A 22,191-nucleotide genomic window follows, 5' to 3' on the forward strand; every position below is an offset into this window, starting at 1 on the left:
TTCTGCATTTGTTAATAAACATATGGTTTTTAAATGATTAGTACATGTGTTCTTTTTAGTAGATTTATTGGGTCTGGGATTTTATATACATGTGGAGAGAATATCATCATTTGTTGTGTTAGCAAGAACCAAAAGGAAAGTGAATAGAATTAGGCAAATGGATTTCATGTAGTGTTTCAAAAGCATTCCTAAAGTTAATGGTAAATAGACTTGTTCTCTCAGCTGGAAAACATATCATGCAGCGTTCTTTTGTCTGACAATGCTCTTACCTGTTACTAAAGAAAGAGATTTTTTCTCTCAAGAACTTGAATTGGAACAGATCGTCAAATTTTGTGGATGGATAAAAGTAATGATTAAGCCCTTGAGATGATATTGGCCTGTGTAAAGGATACATCTCATTACTCTTTTAAACAGTTGAGAATGACTCGCACATTCAACTGAACTCTAAGTTCAAAGTTATCCTTTTTTAAACGCCCATTTTGGAGACATTGTGACATTTTGTGCCTCTCTATCATTTTATCTATTTAGTTGTCAAGCTTATGGTTCGTTGCTGTTTTCAACTTTTCATTTAGGGTCATAAAGAATGGCTTGCAGAGGTTCAATTTCTTGGTGTGTTAAATCACCCAAATCTAGCAAAGCTTCTAGGATATTGCTCTATAGATGGAGAAAGAGGGATCCAACGGCTGTTGGTATGTGAATATATGCCTAATAGGAGCTTAGAAGATCATCTTTTCAACAGGGTTTTGAACCCTCTTCCTTGGATCACGAGGTTACAAATAATGCTTGGTGCTGCTCAAGCTCAGATTGGCTTATCTACACGAGGGACTGGAAGTCCAGGTGAATATAGTTTTCATTTATTTGACCTATGTGTGACCATGCATTTCCTTTGAGTTTGTTTGGAATGTAGAACTACCATATCATGTGAACATGTGACTCATCTATGTGAATTTGACCAATGGAATACCAAATCAATATAATGACCTGCTTAAGCTAGTGAAGTATTAGAAGTAGGACTAGGAATGCAGCAACTACTTATTACGTCATACATCTTTTACTTGTTTGCTGCATTTATAGTGGCATCTCTGGTTTTGGAACTTAAATTGTATCTGCTTAAAAAATAATTGCCTTCAGTTACATACATTGTTGGACACTGTCACTTCAGTAACTGTCCATAATCTTGATGTATTCTGTTCTCTAAAAGCTTTAGCTGTTGGGACCCTGTGGTTGTGTCACATAGTATAAGAGTTCTTGAGTTCAAAACCTTCAAATGACAATGCACTCTTCTTTGCTGTCTAGTACAAATCAAAATTGGACATAAAACTTGCGAGTAATATAAAAGAAGCATGAACTAAATTATCGTTGTGTAATTTCTGCGCGTTAATAGGTACCCACTGTTTACTTCAACACACTAGTCCCCTGATCTTGTTCTTCCATTGCTGTAGCTGAAAGTCAATTAAGGGGAAAAATTTAAATTCTCGCTACTTAAAAATGCTTTCTGTGCTTTAATGTTAATGTTATAATACTACATCATAGATTTGGTTCAGCTCTGCTTGTGAGCCTGAAACAAAAGCTGTCTTCTATTTTTGCTTCTGCCCATCAATATCCAAATGCTAAAGAGTGTATTTAAGGATGGTAGATAATGGCTTACCTGACATGGTAGCTCTTTATTTGTTTGAAGACAAGAATTTTTATGTGTTATAAAGTAGGGAGAAGATAGGGAGAGGATAGTAGGGAGGAAGTAGAAGTATATCATTCAGTCTCATTAGCCTCCTTTATATAGAGGTAGGGTTTACATCAAAGTATACAACTAATGAGTATTTACATGGACATCCACATAGATAATAATATTTACAACACTCCCCCTTGGATGTCCACCAATGAATGATGGTATTGGACGCGCTTATTGTTGCCTCGTTAAAAACCTTGCCAGGTAACAAAAACCCAGTGGGACAAAAAATAACCCTGGTCGAAGGACAAAAAGAGCACAACGCGCATATGTCCTAGGTAGCATGCTTCTGGATGCTCCCCCTGATGAGAATCTCCCCCTGATTGTTGCAAGCCTCATTTATGTATGCGATAAGCTACATGTACCATGTATAGTAGTTTGACGTGTCTATCACCGAAGTGAGACCACGTGTGCTTTGCATATAGGGGCTCATCACAAATTTTCATACCTGCAAAGTTTAAGCAATACCAACAAAGCTAGACGATTTCAATAAGTCTTACCTCATATAATAAGGTTAGAAACAATCTCATATGCTCAAATTTATTCACTAAGTAATAGCTAAACAATATAAAGAAATTGATACATTTAACTTTGTATAGCTTAAAACATTGAAAATCATTATGGCATGCCTAGCCATACACATCAATATCTTTGTGTATTGATATGTCTCATATAAGCTCTTCAAGAGCTCTAAATAATTCATAACTTTGCGAAAGTTAGAATATGCTGCAACATTATAATCATAATTCGAATTTGATAATAGTCTCGTCATTGTACTCATTAAGGCAATTTAGATCTCGTTGACTAGAACGAAATGAGTACATATGAGCTAGCTTTAGACTCTTTGATTCCATGAGTGAGCTTCAGACTCTTTCAACCTTTCATGGACTTGCATTTGAATCATTCATGTATTTGAATCCCTTGAGGATTTGATAAGAAATACACTTATTATGACACTTTGCTTTTGAGATTTTGCTTTTAGCAATGTGTCTTCACAATATACGATGACAAAGTGTCATAAATCTCTCGTCAATATAACAGCTATATGTAACACTGTATTTATAGAAAATTGTCATTCATAGAAGGGAAGATATTCATAATCTCATGTCTCTATAAATAGACATTGTGTCATAGTGATTTATCTTCACTTTTGATAAATACCCTTTTGTAACTTGTAGGGTTAGAGGTCCAAGTATTTCATCACGTTTCAAATATTGAATTTCATTGGAATTGCCTCTTTCCAATTTGGCCAATAATATACTTTGTCGACATTTATGGTGAAACGTGGTATAGCGTCCATACAGCCCTTAAAGATTTTTGGTAGCTACCAAATGTAAATTATCATCGATGATCAACAATCATAGATCCCACACATTCTTATATGCATGCATTAGCTATAATAAGCTTATTGATATTGGGTACCCATGCCACTTCTGGGGCATACATTGTCGCTTCTAGGACAATCATCTCTCATAGATGAATTATGTAGCGAATGTGGATCTTTTTACTTATAATCTCATATAGAGCATTATAGGGCTTGTATAATCTTCCCTGTTTTGGGAATTTAAAACTTTAGACCTGGTGGATACAATCCACACAAATTCACGCCGTTATTCAAATGACAGTAGTCTTTCCTCCCCCTAACGGCTGGAAGACTGTCTTATTATGACCATGCTCAAAAGATGCATTCAAAAATCTATCACTTTCTTTGGAGTGAAGGTGTTCATTGGCTGGTGGCGAACCCAAACCAAGTTTTAGGTCAAAAATGTTTTGTCCATTAGCATCAACCATATTGATTTATTATTGTATCACTAAGACATCATTTCCGAATGGCGTACTTACACCCTCTGTATGTGTAGCCATATTAGGAGCTGTGATATTGTTTAATGACATTCTCTTCAGGAGAACCATGTCAATTGGATACATTTGCATCCTACAAATCAAATGGAGTCTACATTGTTTGTATTAATATGGTTGGTCTCAAGGACTTTAACCCAAGCAGATGCCTTTGCATTGAGCATATAATTTTGTCACTTTCTTTTATCAATTCACTAGTTTTGATATTTCTCAAAGTCAAAATGAGACGGTGGATAAATATCTCACACCAATTCATATTGTTCTTCAGGAACAATATTTCTCCCCCTCATTGTAGGAGGATTGTCTCATTAAAGTGACAACTCGCAAATATGTAAATAAACAATTTGCTTGTGAGTAAGATTAGCAATCATCAAACTTGTAAGTGATTCCATGCAACATGGTAGACAAAAGATGAAGTAACCGGTCATGCCAAAATAGTGTATTTGGTTCAAGGAACTTCAGGTTCATGACATCATATGCCTTAATTTACTGCAGAAAATTCAATACAGTATATATCCGATGGCATAAAGTCTTCTCCAACCATATAATAAGCAAATAATGCAACAATATTTTAAATTCGGTAACATGATAGTAGCTCATTTGGAGCCATAGATCAAGATCTACAACTCTTGATATGGTTGTTACCTTAGCTTCAGTAAACATTAATTATGAAATACTGATAATTGGAATGGACCAACTTCATTTTGAACTACTGGCCAAAATGATATACTCGAAAATTTCGAGTTAAAGACTACAATCCATAATAAAAGAGTAACTTTATTACGTGGAGAACCTCAAGTTCACTGTCACGTATATATTAATTTGTGTAGTCATAAAGAGGAGGGACTTCAAGCCCTCATATAATTGGAGATCCAAGAAACTTCAGGTTTCAATTTTTTTTTTCAATTTATAACAACCTCTTAAGGAACATCAGGTTTCTAGATAATCGGATTAAGAAACATTTAGTTTCAATGGGGACTTTAGAGGTTACAATAAATCTAAGGAATAACACAATAGTGCTTTCAACTTTGCTTATTGTAAGCAAAAGACATCAGAGATGTGAGATGAATCTCAATGTTCTTACTAGTCAATGCAATTTAATTTGACCAGTGCCCTTTCGAAAGTGGCTTGATAATCATCCACCATATAGTGTACCATAGGTGACACACACCCAATTTACAATTTCCTCACATATGTGGATGTTAGGACAATATTTACATTGACTCCTGATTTTTCTCTTGCCATGATCCACTTCTGGTGGCATTTCATGGTATAGCCATGTCAATCGGCTTTCTTACTATACAATGAGATCTATGAGACGGGGAGATTACACATCTCTAGTAATATTGGAGGCACAGAATGCAAAGGGACAATAATGTGTGCTCTTCTGGAGCCATCAATCAGATATGTAAGATCTGAGATGATTGTTATATTAAGCTCATAAGCATAAACCTTAATAATGTTTTTTGGACACCATGGATAAAATTGCATTGCCTAGAAGTGACTCAAAACATAAGTTTGAAGATGACAAAAATCAATTGGTAAGAATTGAACAGTAGATCTCATAGGATATACACGAAGCTTCTGGTCCGTGTTATACAGGTAAAACATGACGTTTAATTATTGTATTGTTGTTTGATGTAGATTAACATCAAATGCATTTTGAACTTCTGGCCAAAATAATATACTCGAAATGTCGAGTTTAAACTTCATGACCATGACTTATGAGTGAAGGACTTTAGATGGTCATCTAGTTAGTATGATCATTGAGGAGCTTCAGGTCCTCATGTAATTAAGGATCAAGGAACTACAGGTTATGATCTCTTTTAATTACAAAAGTCACGATCACAAATTTGGAGTATATTCATACTCATTCGTCATAAACCAACGGTCAAATATCTGCTTACTTTTAAATTGGTGTCAATAAAATCCCCTCAAAACTTCAGGTTTGGGGTTGACCGAGATTAAAACTCTTCGATAAATTGTCCACATATCCACTCGAAACTTATGGCTCGAGTTTGCACAATTAGAACTTCAGGTTCTAAGGTGGAATGCTTTAAGCAGGCATAAAGAAAATGTATCAATCGACATATGAAAATTTACTCGAAACTTCTAGTTTGAGTTGACATAAGGTCATATAAACTATGAATGAATTGTATGTGTAATCGAAGCTTCAGGTTCGAATATTTTTTTTTTCTATGAACTGCAAGTTCTAAAATTTCGTAATTTGAACTTCGGGTTCAAATAAATTTGATGCTCGAAACTTCGGGCTCGAGGTGACTAAAGTGAAGTTTCAAGTTCACTTTTAACTAATTTATATTTGGGTTAAATACTGTTTACTCCCTGAACTTTCAGGGAAAAAACAGTTCAGTCCCTCCCTTTTTAATTTCACACGTTTACTCCCTCATCTCTCAATTTTGGACCAATAGGTCCATTCCGTTAACTTGCCCATTAAATTGTCGTTAAGTGGCTGACGTGGCATCTCTTTCGCAATAAAATGTCTATTATACCCTCTCATACCCTTTTTTTGTTTGGTACTGTTTACCTCTTCTTCTTGTTCCAGCTCTCTCTCCATCTTTCTGTTTCCCAATCTTCCTCAGAAAATCAGATTGCCCAATCTTCCAGTTCTCTCTTCATCTTTTTTTTCCCCCCTCTGTAACGCCCCAAACCGCACCTCACCAGCTTGGGCACGTCACAGTGCCGCGGGGCTCTAAAATATAAACCGAAAGCTCGATTCACATTCTAGAGGACCGCTAGGCTTTTTATTTGTAAACTTTTCGTATAAACACAGCGGAAACTACAAATATTTTTTTTAGGTGAAAACTTGAATTGCTAGCAACTATTGTGTTTGTTCAGAACTTGGATAAAGACGTACACGGGGTACGGATTTCAATGAAAGAGAATCCAACTGAGTTTAACCTGGGGCTAGATAACAACAAGCTCCGAAGCACGAAGTTTGAGAAATATAAGTTAACACAACTCCAGACAAGGGTTTACCGAACTTGTTATGCACACCCGGCTCCATCCGCTATTGTCCCGTCACCAGTGCACAGTACCTGCATTCATACTGTTGTAGGGGTGAGCTTTCGTCCTCGCTGCTCAACAGGAACTCTAACTCGACTAGGCATGAAACCAATAAATAAATTTTGGAGCTCCAGTATGAAAATAGGCTTAAACCAAGTACTTGAAAATGAACGACAAACTTTAATATTTTCAACGTGAAAACTGATGCATGATGCTTAAATAAATACGGCGCCAAATCCAAGTGTTACCTGATGGCCGGTCCCATAGACCCACTACACGACCTTACCTCAAATTAATTTATCACCAGGTAAGCGTAGCGAGAACGTCCACTACCTAGCTACACACACGTACCGAGTCTGTGATTGCAGATACTCGGACGACCGGTATAGCTAACCCTCCGGAGGTTTAGGGGATCGAACCCAAGGAAGTCAGTGCCCCTTTCGCTCTCAAGCCATCACATCTCTCACAATTTGGTTAGTATGCATTGCATTTTAACATAACCAAACCGTACTACCCATCATGCATCATTTTAACACAAGATATAAGAAAATAACTAACCGAGGAGAGTCCTGAATCCCTACCTGGATTCCGATGCTTTCTTTCACGTACTCCAAGAGTCGCGAACCTTCCGTTCCTCGGGTAACTGGAATCCTAAATTCCGACATTTCGATAGTTAATATCTTATTGAACAAGTATATGAAATCACGACGATTAATAAATCGTCCAAACCAACCTTTCCTGGTTTGACCAGGATTGACCATTTTAACCATTGTTTGACCAACGTTTGACCATCTGAGACTTGTTCGATAATTAACCCAAATTACCGAACCTTTACTTATTTTCCTTTCTTTGCTTATTACCATTTCATATAATGCTCATACAACGGAAATTATAATAAATTTCCAATCTCGTCAACGAATAAGTTCGACTTCACTTAACGATTGTGTCGCGTAGTAATTCGACGGAATTACTAAGGACACCCAATATTTTTCCAACATAATTTCGACTCAATATGGATGTACCTAGTTTACTCTGGACACCCAATACTAGAAATTGATCTTTTCCAAACTTTTCTCAATCATCTAAAGTCTCATCAACACAACCATTTCAATATCACCAACAGATCCATCAGTTCACTCCAAATTAATCCATAATTCACAAACTACCAAAACTGCACAACTCGATTAAACTAGGAAAAACACCACAGTTCATCCAATATGCCAAACGTGCCAAAGGTGCAGAACTTCGATTTACCTTCGATAGCACAAATTGCAGGTGAAAAACCCAGGCTCCCCTTTCCCGGAACCCGGCTAAAAACACACTGCCAAATCGATGTCCACCAATGCACAGCTTCTGAAATTTCAACTTCACCAAAGCAATAACCCATCAACAACGTCACAACAATCACAACACACCAAAGCCGAGAGTAACTCAACTAACCTTATTTTGATCCTCAACGTTTTCTGGAAAACTCGACGAGGCTCACTCGTGAAGAAGTACGGTCTGGCAGTCACCAACTCGAAATTTCCAGACTTTAACCTCAATCAAGGTCAGTCCTCGCCTATAGATGCAGTCGAGGTGGAAGACAAACCCAGAGGTGCCAGAGAGCGAATGCGCCCTGAATGGTGGCCGGAAACTTGCAGAAACTGGCCAGAGCAGTCACTGCACTCACCGCCACATCTCCCTCCTCGTTCCGTGCATGGACGATCAGAAGCTACTGGGATGTAGGCGATGCAGAGGCGAAGGGAATGGTGGGTATGCGCCGTCGTGCGGTGGCCGGAGGACGGAGTTCCGGCCGGGTTTTCTTTCTCGGGTCGGTGGCGTCCGGTTCTGGTTCTATTCTCTCTCTCTCTCGATCCTTCTGGCTCTCCCAACAGAACACATGGATATATAGACTGATCCAATTAAGGATGAAAGGCTAGGATCAAGAGGTGGAGTCGGTGGATGGCTAGGATCACGCCATCTGTTCCTAATTTCTTAATTTAATTTCTCAAAATTCCTCAACTTCAGAAAATAGTTAAAAATAGCTCGGGTATCCGGAAAATTCCCCGAAAATTTCCACGAACTCGCTGTGCCGTATACTTTACCATCCACCTCCTAATTGAGGATTTCACCCCACGAAATTTCTGAAAATTTTTCCCGAGTACTTTAACTTTTATCGAAATCGATAAGTCAATTAGCGAACTATTTCATTTAAGCTCGAGAACTTTTCCGGGGCTCACACCCCTTCTCTTCTTTCTTCTCTTCCTCAGCAAGAGAGCTAGAAACTTTGGCTTCAAATAGTAGCGCTTTTGATTTCCACTTCTGCAAACCAATTTCTCCTCCACTAGTACTGCAGGCTCTCCTAGAAAAACCAGAGTCAGGAAGAGTAGTATGTGTCCGACAAAGCAGAAGCTCCGGTAAATTTTAACTAATCAAGTACCATAAGCTTTTCTAATCATATAAGTTTGTATTAGCTTTTATGCAAAACAGCAAAGATTCCATTACCTTAAAAGTTGAAAACTTCAAATTGATCATTATCGATCACAAAAGTCTCAAACAACATGAATGAATCAAGAATTCAAAACCAAAGCTGGGTTCTTTTCTGAGAAATCTAACAAACATGTATAAATGCGATTCAAACCATTCAAGTCGGAGAAAAAATATATATACAAGCTCCACGTATATGTAAAATTTCAGTTTATTATCAATATTCTCAGTAACAAATTGACGAACACAAAAACAATGAAAATGGAAAATGAATGAGCAGACCAACCTGTGTTAATGTCTCCTCCGCCATCTCTCCAATTCAATCCAGAACAAGGATCAATAACCCCTCGAACGAATCTCGACCACCCTCATCTTCTTCGATCAAACGATCAAATTAAGCAGCTTTCTCGATTGTGGGTAGACCTGGGAGGGATCTAGAGGGAGGGAGGTGGAGTTTCCGGAGGATATGGCGGTGGAATTGGCTTCGAAGACGGTGGCCATTTAAGATAAAATTTGGAGGAGAGGAAACTGAAATCAAAGCCGAGGAAGACGATGATGGCGAGTGGTGCCCCAACCAAGAGCCCGATGAAGATGAAGAAGAAAACGAATCTCCGCCTGAGGGGAACAGGCTTCGTGCCTTCTCGATTCTAGTGCTCGAAGTCCCCATAGCCGCCGTCGACGATGACAATGAGGAGTTCTTTGATGTGCGCGGCTCCGGATTTGACTATTTCGAGGTCTTCGGAGGCTTCGAAGGCTTGGATTTGGCCGTCGCGTACGACGACCTAGTCAAGCAACCCTACGGCGGAGACGGTGGTTCCTCTGACGAAGCTTGGACTCTCAGCAGAATCTGGGTCTCTCTTAGGAGAGTCGAATCATTCTGTGAAGAACCAAAGCTTTACAGATGGAGATCCTTACTATTCATTTGATGGCAGCTCTGAGTTTGGCATCTCATATAACAAAGCTCTTAAAAAAAGACATAAGGAAGAAGAAGTGGGGAAGGTTGCAGAGGAGAGGTTTCTAGAGAAGAGAGAGCTGAAAGAAGAAAGAAGAAGAAGAGATAAAAAGGCCAAAAAAAAAAAAAGTGAGGGTATAATGGACTTTTTGACGCGGAAGGATTGCCATGTCAGCAATTTAACAGAGTTTTTGAACAGAGAGTAACGGAATGGACCTATTGGTCTAAAATTGAGAGATGAGGGAGTAAACGTGTGAAATTAAAAAGGGAGGGACTGAACTGTTTTTTCCCATAAAGTTCAGGGAGTAAACAGTATTTAACCCTTTATATTTTATACTCAAAGCTTCGGGTTTGAGTTTTACTGTTAGAACTTCAGGTTCTACTATGAAATTTTGAACTTCTGGTTCAAAAATATTACACTCAAAATTCATATGTTCGAGGTATAGGACTGCTGGTCCGTATGAGTAACAAAAAAAAATTAATTTAAAAGATAAGTACTGTAATGAAAGTACATAACAAAATAGAAAAATTGCAGGGAAGAAAAATAAATAGATAAACTATGCAATAAAATTAATTGTGGAAACTTCTGGTTCCATTAATGAAGAAAATACACAAAACTTCTGGTCTGCTTCACTTCACAAAATGATAACTTTTTTTTTTTTTTTCCTCTAATCACACAAGAACATAATTTTATCTTGTGGAGAATGTAGCTTCTAGCTTTACATTCAAAATTGAACTTCAAATTCACATTGTCGTGCGGAGGAGGGAACCCCAATACCCAAACATTTTGAGGAACTTCCGGCCCTCTTATAATTATTGGGGATAAAAAAAATATGTGAGTTCATATACCCAATTATATAACTCTAAGGATCTTCTGGTCCTCGTAATTGTATAAATTTATGAGACTTCATATCGCAATTTTTCCACTTTAAGGAACTTCAGGCCCTCGTGTAATCATATAAAGAAAATATTTTGATCGCATTGAATTTACAATGGTCATTGAAATCCGTCTATGAGCAATAAAATCATATCATATGTCCTTACCTTTTGAGCATACTTATGCACATAATCGTAGGATTGTATAACCTGGATATGAAAAAAATATTGATCCGCCTTTGGGAGTTATTGATCCTGCCATAAATTGAATCAACATAGATAGTGGTCATCACTCTCATCACGTCAAGATTGCTTCTCATATTAATCAATTCATAAATACATGTGCAGATGACAACATAAGGCATATACTAATACTTGTAATCATGAAATATATGACGAATCAGGATTGATGCCTAACGACAATTGAGGGAAACACACAAAAAATCTTATGAGTGTATACTGACAAAAAAAAACCCCCAGAAAATGCTATTAAATAGACAAGTAAAAACTAATGCCTCTATTGCACCTTATGGGATAATACGTTGGGTTTTGGTTGCAAAACCAAAAATAAAGGAGAGAGGCATGATTATTGACAAAAAAAATTGAGATTGTTAGAAAGGAAAACGGGTATGATTCTATTTGCTTGATCAACCAAAACTTTCAGCAATTATACTCATATATGAGAAAAAGAACATATGTATATCAGTATATAAAGCAGGAATTGATGGCACCGTAATGATTATATATAAGATTAAAGCATATATCATGGATCATGAAATAAACTCATGAAATAAAGCAGGAATCGATGGCACCTTAAGAAATAAACTGATATGCATAAATGACATAGATCATGAATAAACTCATAGATCACAAGTTATAGTTAATAGCAACAACGTTGCACCATAAACTCGTAGATCATCATAGAGTTTTCAAAAAATAATAGCAGAGCGTGCTGATAACGTGTTATAAAGTAGGGAGAAGATAGGGAGAGGATAGTAGGGAGGAAGTAGAAGTATATCATTCAGTCTCATTAGCCTCCTTTATATAGAGGTAGGGTTTACATCAAAGTATACAACTAATGAGTATTTACATGGACATCCACATAGATAATAATATTTACAACATTATGTACTTTGTTGAACCTTTTTTTTTGCATTGTTTGAATAGGTGATATATCGAGATTTCAAATCCTCCAATGTGCTCTTAGATGAGGACTTTAAGCCGAAGCACTCAGACTTTGGGCTTGCTAGATAAGGGCCAAAGGGTGACCGTACTCATGTATCGACAGCAGTAAGTGGATAATAGATGACTTATTTTATTACTAACCCAAGTTCTTTTAGAAATCAATGTCAACTTCATTTGGAAGTTGGCAGAATCTTGTTTAAATTGCAATATTGAGATTTGAGAGGACAATTGGTATTAGTTATTATTCGCCTTTCTGATTCTTTGCTTCTATTTAACATTTTCCCTGGTTCATATTGTATTTGCTTTTGTTATCGGGTGGTAGGGACTCATGGATATGCTGCCCCAGAGTATGTTGAAACAGGCCATCTTTATTGGGTTAGACAGTACCCTGCAGACCGTAAAAAGTTCAGCATGATAATAGATCCGCTCCTGAGAGACCAGTAATCGCCAAGCTGGCAGATAGCTGCCAAAACAAGAATGCAAAAGACCGGCCAACAATGAATCAGGTAGTAGAGATCTTGAAGCAAACTATACAAGATTCACAAAAGGGTACCAACTCTGTAAATAACAATTATTGATCTGCATAAATGAGTTCTTGATTTTATTATAAATATAACAAAAGTTTGGAAAAAGGAGAATGGTTGTTCATCCTCTGATGTGTTTGATCAAATGCAAAACATACAAAGAAGATAAGTTCATAAACAGGTTTCATATAGGGTCAAGTGCAATTGGCTCTTGCTGTATTGTATTACTACATATCATAACATAGTGATCGTATATGTTTAAAGGCTATGAAACCTTCAAAGTCTGTGATAGCACCTGCCAGATTCTTGTTTCTTTTATGCGTGAGTCATATATGGACTTCTGTATGATATGCTTCTATACTTGCTTGTTTGATTGTTTAATTAAAATTATTAAATATGTTTGGAGATTTAATTGTTTCCAATTATTGATTGAATACGTATTGTATACGGAAGATTTAAGTAGAAGAAACTAGGATGGGACAAACTTGGCCGAAGATGTATATTCTTTCGGGTATATGTTTTGAGTCCTTGACATGAAGATGTATATTCTCGTGTTTCTTAATCAATCCCAAAGCTCAATTAGGGGTGAAACGCAGTAAAGATGCACAAATTGTTTTCATTGAAAAAGTTTCTGTTTGAATTTTGTGTTCATTTTCTGTGGCAGAACTTATATTCTGATGGCAGAAACAGATTTGAAGTTCAATAGTAAAAATGCACACCAACTATTTGAGATTTTGCTTGTGTAAGCAAGCCTTGTTTAGTATCTGCTGAGTTTTCTACAGTTACCCATCCGAGCTTGCTGGGTCAATGATGAATCTATTTTATTGATTTCGTACATTTGCTTTAGTATTTGTAACTTTTCAGCATTCAAGTCCACAAAGCAGACAATGTAGCTATTTATAGCCAGATTATAGAGATCTTTCTTTCGCTTTATTCATTACTAAACACACAGGCTATATTTACATTATGAGTGGTAAATGTTGGTTGGGCTTCTGTGCTTGCTCGTTACCACTGAAATTGGTTGTTCAAGAGTTTGGGAGCTCCAGCATAAGATCGGATTCATATCAAAACGGCCGAGTACAAGGCAAGAGCACTATAGGGGATACGTCAGTACAATCTTGTTCACCTACTCGGTTATTTTCATGATCAGTTGTACTCAACTGCCGTTAGATCTAAATCTAATAGTGGAGGATACTGATGGAAAGTAAATAAATTTCAATCACCTTATTGTTATCCAGTGATTTAGATTTTTTTTTTTCCTACTAGTCCCATTTTGCAATATCCAGACATGTTTTCTTTTGATTTGTACATACTTCCATACAAACGTCCAACTTATTTTGGTTAGAGTCAAGGTCAAGCAAGTGGATCGGAATTAATCCACATAAAGTCGTGATCAAACTTTCGTGTTATTTTCATTCAGCTTTGAGATCCATTGAAAAACTGAATCCATCTAATTAGAAAAAAAAACAAACATTAGAAACACTTAGAATACTTAATCAAAAGTGGTCTCATTAAACCATATGTATAAGGGTATAATCCGAGAGAGACGATACTCCTTATGAAAGAAAAAGAGTACACACACTCTTAAAAACACAAAAAAAATTACAATATACTGCACTGCAAATTAATTATTCCAATAATACAGTCATTTGGGATTTTGGGTCATCTTGTAACTTATATATAGGTTTGATTGTGACACGACCATCTTTGTCTACGAAGAACTTGTGAATATGGACAAGATCAGCCATAACTACTTGTATATCTTAGTCAAGTCGAACAATTTCCAAAGACTTTCACAAAAGCAAGTCAATTCAATTTTAACACACACGTATGGTCTCCAAAATCTGGTGTCACAAAACGAGCTGAATCAATTTTCTTGCAATAGTTTAACAATTAATTATCGAGCTACTTAAGTTGAGCTATTGATTTATTGAGAAGTGGTTTTCGGAAAGTCATTGATTTATTGGGAAGTGGTTTTCGGAAAGTCATTGATTGAGGAAATATTAAGAGAATTAAGAATTTTCGAGTATTTGAGTATGATCCATTTTTCGAGATGGAGTTCAGTTATTCGAGGAGGCAATTATGTTAGCACATGCATGCATTACATAGTCGGCAGTTCCTTCCAGGTAATAGTCTGGTCGGCAGTATCCTCCAGAATATTTCGGTCGGCAATCCCCTCTAGATGACATGAGATAGTTAGTCGGCAGTACCCTCTAACTATCTATGGTTAGTCGGCAGTACCCTCTAACTATCTATGGTTAGTCGGCAATACCCTCTAACCATCACCTCCTCGTCCGGTCGGCAGTACCCTCTGATGCGTCATTGGTCGGCAGTACCCTCCAGGTGGCATGAGATGACTAGTCGGCAGTTCCCTCTAGTCATCGCCTATTTTTGAGATATGAGTATTTATAACGAGATTTATGGGACTACGAGATTTCTTAAAGGTGTTCGAAAATGGTGACCAAATTGCATCCACTATTGAACTACGAAAATGGTGACCAAATCGCCTATTTTTGAGATATGAGTATTTATAACGAGATTTATGGAACTACGAGATTTCTGAAAGGTGTTCGAAAATGGTGACCAAATTGCATCCACTATTGAACTATGAAATTAAACCTTGATTTAAATTTCTCTTAATTTTCTTGGATAAAATTGAAATTAATAAGCCTCTATTTAATAGGAGCCATTGGTATTTTTTCCCTCAAATATGAGCCGTCAGATTCAAAATATATCTATTGCTGTTTTAAAAAAAAAAAAACCGACATTAGAACCGTCCATATAAAATGGATGGATCATAGCCGTCCAAAACATAACCGTTGTAAACTCAATTAATACTAGTTTATTGGTGTTTTCCTTTTTAACGGTTAGATTTAGAACCACATCACTTAATTAATACTAGTTTATTGGTGTTTTCCTTTTTATACGAGTTACACTGCCGTTAACTCCAAAAACAAAAAAAAAATTCCGTTCAAAACCTCGTACAGCCGTTCACGATCCTTCATGGGAATACTAGTTACCAGATATAGGATCCTCTCCTCGCAACAAATTAAAAGAAGAAAAGGAATGCTAACTTTTTCTTCTGTTTTGCTTTCATTTACCCTCCGTCAGTTGATCTCTCACAAACATACTAAAGGGCTTAAGGCTATCAGATTTGTATATATTTCCAATAAATTGTTTCAGGTAATTATTACAGGGCCTTTGAAATTCAAATATACCTGCAAGGTTTTTGTTAGAAACAGTATGCTTAAGCAATCACAAACATATAATTTAGAACCTATACTAGATCAAATCATGTATATTCAAAAACTGAATTCTGTTCCAACAGTGTTTGGAAATCTCCTTGAGTTAAATTCAAGTGAGAAGAAATCTCCTTGAGGAAGATTCAAGTGAGGTGAAATCTCCTCTAGACAGATCTTGGAGAGGTAATATCCCCTTGAGATGGATCCGAGTGAGGAAGAAAATCATTAACGGATCCCTTTGAGACAGATCTAATCCTCTTCAATGGAAACTGATTTCCATTCAAACTCTAACACTGAATGTAAGTATGAAATAGGGATTGAAAACAACATATCAATCCTGAAGCTGCAGAGAACAAGAACACAAGATTATGAACCCAGAAAACTTACTCGATGCACTCCCACTGTCCATGATAGCCTTCTCTTGATTTCACCCTTATGTTCTTTTAGTATATGGGACTAACAACAAGAACAACTCGTGCATCAGAAGGGACCAATCTGACATATACATATAGCAATGCAGCAAATCAGTTTCATCCATAAAGTAACTGATTTCATTGCTTAACTGCCTATTTAACTGCTCTGCAACTGTATTTCTATTTTGAATTCAAAATAATATATATAAGCTTATCCATAAGTCAAGATTAATTGACAGCTTATACACCTATTGTTTAAACTCTGATCAAATTACATATTTATATGAATATATGTACACTCACATATCAGTGTATGAACTCTAAGCAATGTCCAGTTCCATATGTATGCCATGTCATAACTTACAATCTCCCACTGAACTTGACATTGCCTCAAAATCATATATGACAATGATACATTATATACATATAAATTGATCTACTAAAGTGTGCACTGTGAGTTTAAACACTTAAGTGATTCAAATTCAATTGATTAATAATTCTGTCAATTATGCCTGCTTCAAGAAACCTAAGAACAACATGGTGAATGAGGATAGACACCAGTGTTCCAAGATCACCTTGTAACAGACTATAATCACATGAATTTCACCCATAGCAGTATAAGCATACTTGTGTTATAAATGCATTTAATCACATGTATGCTTGAAGTCCTATCAAAATTTCTAAATTAATAGAATTGGCAACCAAATTATATTTCACACTACTTAATATTGTCAATCTGCAAGATTTGCTATTCATTGATAGCCAACTGAATTTGTACAACTTGAGTATGCAGAAGACAATAAGGTGAAATTGCATAAATGTAGATGAACTTTACTGACCAATTTACTGCAAAACAATGAAAACCATTCTATACCATGATAAGTAAGAATGACGAACATCCAACTAATCTTGTATATGACATATTTTCCATGCTTTTCTTCGGTAATGCATTCTTGGGGTACTAATCTTTATGAGACTCATCTCCCTTGGAAATTGTTGACTCTCCTTTTGTTTCCTTCAACAAACAAATATTTCTGCTAGAAGATAACATATGATCATCAACATATAGGATCAGAAAAATGAAGTTTCTCCCACTGGTCTTAGTGATCATCTTCTACAAAACCTTCAAGCTGCAGCATTTAAATTTCTGCACTTTTCATTATTCATAGAATGAATTGCTTCTAAAACTGAAATGGGATCATTCTTTTCTTCTAAATCAGTCACCATGATGATCGGATACATGTAATTATCATCTGATGTTGCTGGTTTTCTTGCTCTTAAGGATTTTCTCAAGATTATAGCTTGTGATGCTTCTGCAATTTTCATGGTTTGTATTGACCACCTGCAATCTGCTCATTTTGAGCATTTGTTCCAGTAATAACATTATCCATAATTGAATCACGTCGTGCTGCACACTTAGATTTTTCTCCATTGTCTAGGATTGATATATTGCTGCAATCCTAATCTAGTATTCTGGGAGTGATATGTACGTTGCTGCAATCCTGATCTGAAGCCAACTAATATGTTGCTGTCTTGATGGATAAATCATTTCTCTATTTCATTAGCTATTTGTGTTGAGTTTGCATCCATTTATGAACCATTTGTTGCTGTAGCATCCTCCACCAAACTTTCATCAGCCCAAGAGTAAAGATTTTGATCTTCTTTATGGAAAATCTATTGTAGAATTTCCATTTAATAAGGATCATTTACCATTCTTGTTCTCTGCCAAAAATACAACATGTACAGAAAAGAGGAATATAGATGAGAAGGTTTGCTCAGAACCTCATTATTCTTCAGTAAATTCACCTTCTAGTTCTTGTTTTTCGACTTCCCTGTATCCAATCTAATCTCTTCAAAGTAATTTATTTTTTTTCCACCAAGCGTTTCTCCCGCACAAATTTCACATTGGATAGAATCTTTGATGACAAGTCAATAGCTTGATCGAAACCATTCTCTCCTCCACAGCGAACACTCACCACATTTAGTATTTTAGCCTGCAAACATTGATCGAACTTTTCTGACCCACCAAGCACAGTTTTGAAGTTCGCTGATCCTGTCGGTATTAATCCTGCAACATTGACATTTTTTGCTGCCTAGCAATATAGTTGTGGCGTGCCTCCTCTCCAAGATGATCAAAACAAAGAGATGATTGCCCCTTCTTCCATATTTCTTTGGGAGGTCAACATAAGAACCTTATAGAATATCTGTTGATATATTTATCTTTTTCTCATCACTGGTTCCACCACTCCCACGTGAATCAAGGGGTTGATCAATTATCAATTTCAATTTACAACTCTGACTATCAATATGGTCATCTTTAGTTCACATGTTGTTTACCTTACCATCATGGCCCAAGGATATAGCAACTTTCTTACTACTTTGAATAGCTTCCTGAGTCAGCTTTCCACTAGAGTCTCTTGAATGGTTTATCACATCTTGAGTCAGTGAACTTTGTTGAACAAGAAGGCTTTCAGGCAGGGCCCTTTACTAATGCCAATGGAATCATAAACATACTTAACAAGAGCACCACAAGAAGATTTATGTCTGGGAAATTATCAACGCATGATTAATGCCTGAAGAAGAAGGAGTCAGAAACCGAAATCCAGAACTCTTAACCTCCAAATTTCCCACAAAATAAGGTTCATAAGTCCTCCATCATCCTTTTAGTTACTGTAGACCTCTAATGCTCTTCTTACTCAAACTTTGGACCCTTCCAAACGTGTACCTTTTCTTTTCTTGATGAACTCCCCAAATATTGCCTTGTCCGTTGAAGCTATACATAAACATTGATATTTCTATGCAAATATAACTAGGATAGATACTGCATTTGCAATCCCAGAATTCCAGAAAACAAAAACTTAAGAACAACAAACTTACTTGAAGAACTAGATTCGTTCATTTTTAATGCATCTCCTTGCTGTTATTAGCTGCTCTCAGATGGATTTCCTTCAATGCATGATCATAATCTTGTACTCCCAAGTTCAGTTCAATGTCACTTTACCATTTTCCCCAAATTTGAGCCATCCTGTAGTTCAACCTGATTGATGCTCAAAGGAAAATGCCTAGATGTATATGAAGTTGATCAGTAAAATCATTCTAGTTTATCATAATACTAGAATTGTCTGTATGTCCCAATAAAATGAAAATTCATGATTTGAACATTCATTTCACACTAAATGCATATGTTCAGAAAATAGAACCCAACCATTTTCAAGATTTTGACATCCTTTGGGGTGTACTAATCTCTAATGATATCTGAATGTTCAATTTTCATCATATACAAAATCAAGAACCAAATGTTTGATACCAGACTTCTTTGGAAATAAGGATCAAATTAAATTTTAAGTTGCTTGATTTTATTGTTGAAAACCAAACAAGATAATTAATCTCCTTTACACTAAGCCATTTTGACAGCATTTAGCATCTAAGAAGATTTAATTGACTTTATATCAACAATGTGATCATGACCAATCTGAAAGCCATTTACTGAAATATGTATGTATATATGCAGAAAATGAACTCTTCTATTTTCGAGATTTGACGTCCTTTGTGGAGTACTATTCTCTAATAGTTCTGAATGCTCGTTCACCTAATATATACAAGAGTATGAAACCAAATGATTGATGTAAATTTCTTTGGAAATTATACTCAAATTTAATTTTAAGTCTCATAATCTCATTCTGATGAAACTGAATACAGTGTAATTGCTATATATTGGCCACTTTGACAGCACTTTATTATGTAACATATAACTGAATTCATACTATATATTTCACCAGCATATTTGATCCTTTAGAATCTTCATATATGAGACCACGCAACACACCACATATGAAGTTTTCAAGATCAATATCAGAAACTTTAAACATGCATATCCATTATTTAGCATTTCAAAATAATATGGATAATATAAATATGCATTGAGATGAATACAATGTAATCTACATATGAGATAGAGGTCCTGTATGAAACTAAGGTGTTATAGGAGTCTGCTTTTGCCTAAAGTAAGCTGATATCAGAATTTCTGTGACTGACTCCTGACTTTGGAAATTCATAACTAATCCCAGAAAATTCTGTTGTGGGTGATTCCAGTTCCAAATGACTCTTTAAGATGTCTACTAAAACTCTTTAGAAGAAACTGACCTCAAATTCCCAGTAGATCAGTACAGTTTTGCAAATGTAAGTGATTGGCTTGAAATTGCAGAAAATCTGAAAATGGCTAAAATCTCTTTTCTTTGGCCAAAAAACTTTTCATCACCCAATTTTTCAACCAAGGAAAGCATTGTGATTTCTAAGCAATGCTCTAAGGCTATTGCTCGGATTGAAAGACATCAATTAAACATGATACAATGCTCAATAATTAATGTATGAAAGACAAAGACAAATTTGTTCTTGTTGCTGACCATTAAAACAACAATTATCTCTAACCATGTAAACACTTGGACATATATAACAACTAAGATAATTAAAATAGCAACAACATTTGTCAAGATCTGTCATGCAAATCATGCAGGTATAACTGACTATGAATTTTAGTTAATCCTGAGTATGCTATTATACAGATCAACACATGCTAGATAATTAAGATGACTATGCCAAATATGAGATTGTAAATCAACAGTAACATGAATCAAGGCCAAAATACAATCTGCAGCAAATTAAATATTAAAACCAGAAAACAAAACTGATAAGTGTATGTGATACTAACACGATGTAGTTCCAGAATCCGTTGATGCTTCTCCAAGATCCACTCATCAATTATAATCCAAGTAATTAATACATCAACACTACTAATTAATTTAGCCACACACTAACAATGTAAGCAGCATACATTAATATCAATAACCAAATAAAATTAAAGTTTCACTATAATGCCTCAAGGGAACTCACCAAATCAAAGACTGATATTTTGTATACATATCTCATCTGCTTACAAAGCAAGACCTGGATCGACACCAACTTGGTAGAAGCTGCACTATTTGGTGATCAACAAAAGTGATAGAATTTGGTAATTGCCTTAATTGCTCTTTGGTCGTTTTCTTCTGCTCTCAATGAATGAGGGTAAAGGATAATAAATTTGGGAGAATCCAATTTCATTTACATCAATCCAGAGCAAAATGGATTTGCAAAGGTGAGAGCGTACATATGTGGATAGATGCATCAGATATGCAATATACATGTAGATAACTGTATGCGGATTATACGAACAAAAAATTCCCAGAATTCACAATTGTAATGCAGTTGGTTTCTTCAACATGTAATTGATCTATGTATGGTTGCTCTGATACCAATTGTTAGAAACAGTATGCTTAAGCAATCACAAACATATAATTTAGAACCTATACTAGATCAAATCATGTATATTCAAAAACTGAATTCTGTTCCAACAGTGTTTGGAAATCTCCTAGAGTTAAATTCAAGTGAGAAGAAATCTCCTTGAGGAAGATTCAAGTGAGGTGAAATCTCCTCTAGACAGATCTTGGAGAGGTAATATCCCCTTGAGATGGATCCGAGTGAGGAAGAAAATCATTAACGGATCCCTTTGAGACAGATCTAATCCTCTTCAATGGAAACTGATTTCCATTCAAACTCTAACACTGAATGTAAGTATGAAATAGGGATTGAAAACAACATATCAATCCTGAAGCTGCAGAAAACAAGAACACAAGATTATGAACCCAAAAAACTTACTCGATGCACTCCCACTGTCCATGATAGCCTTCTCTTGATTTCACCCTTATGTTCTTTTAGTATATGGGACTAACAACAAGAACAACTCGTGCATCAGAAGGGACCAATCTGACATATACATATAGCAATGCAGCAAATCAGTTTCATCCATAAAGAAACTAATTTCATTGCTTAACTGCCTATTTAACTGCTCTGCAACTGTATTTCTATTTTGAATTCAAAATAATATATA

The sequence above is a fragment of the Rosa chinensis genome, chromosome 7 (genome assembly GCF_002994745.2).
Source record: "Rosa chinensis cultivar Old Blush chromosome 7, RchiOBHm-V2, whole genome shotgun sequence".
In the NCBI taxonomy this organism is placed as follows: Eukaryota; Viridiplantae; Streptophyta; class Magnoliopsida; order Rosales; family Rosaceae; genus Rosa; species Rosa chinensis.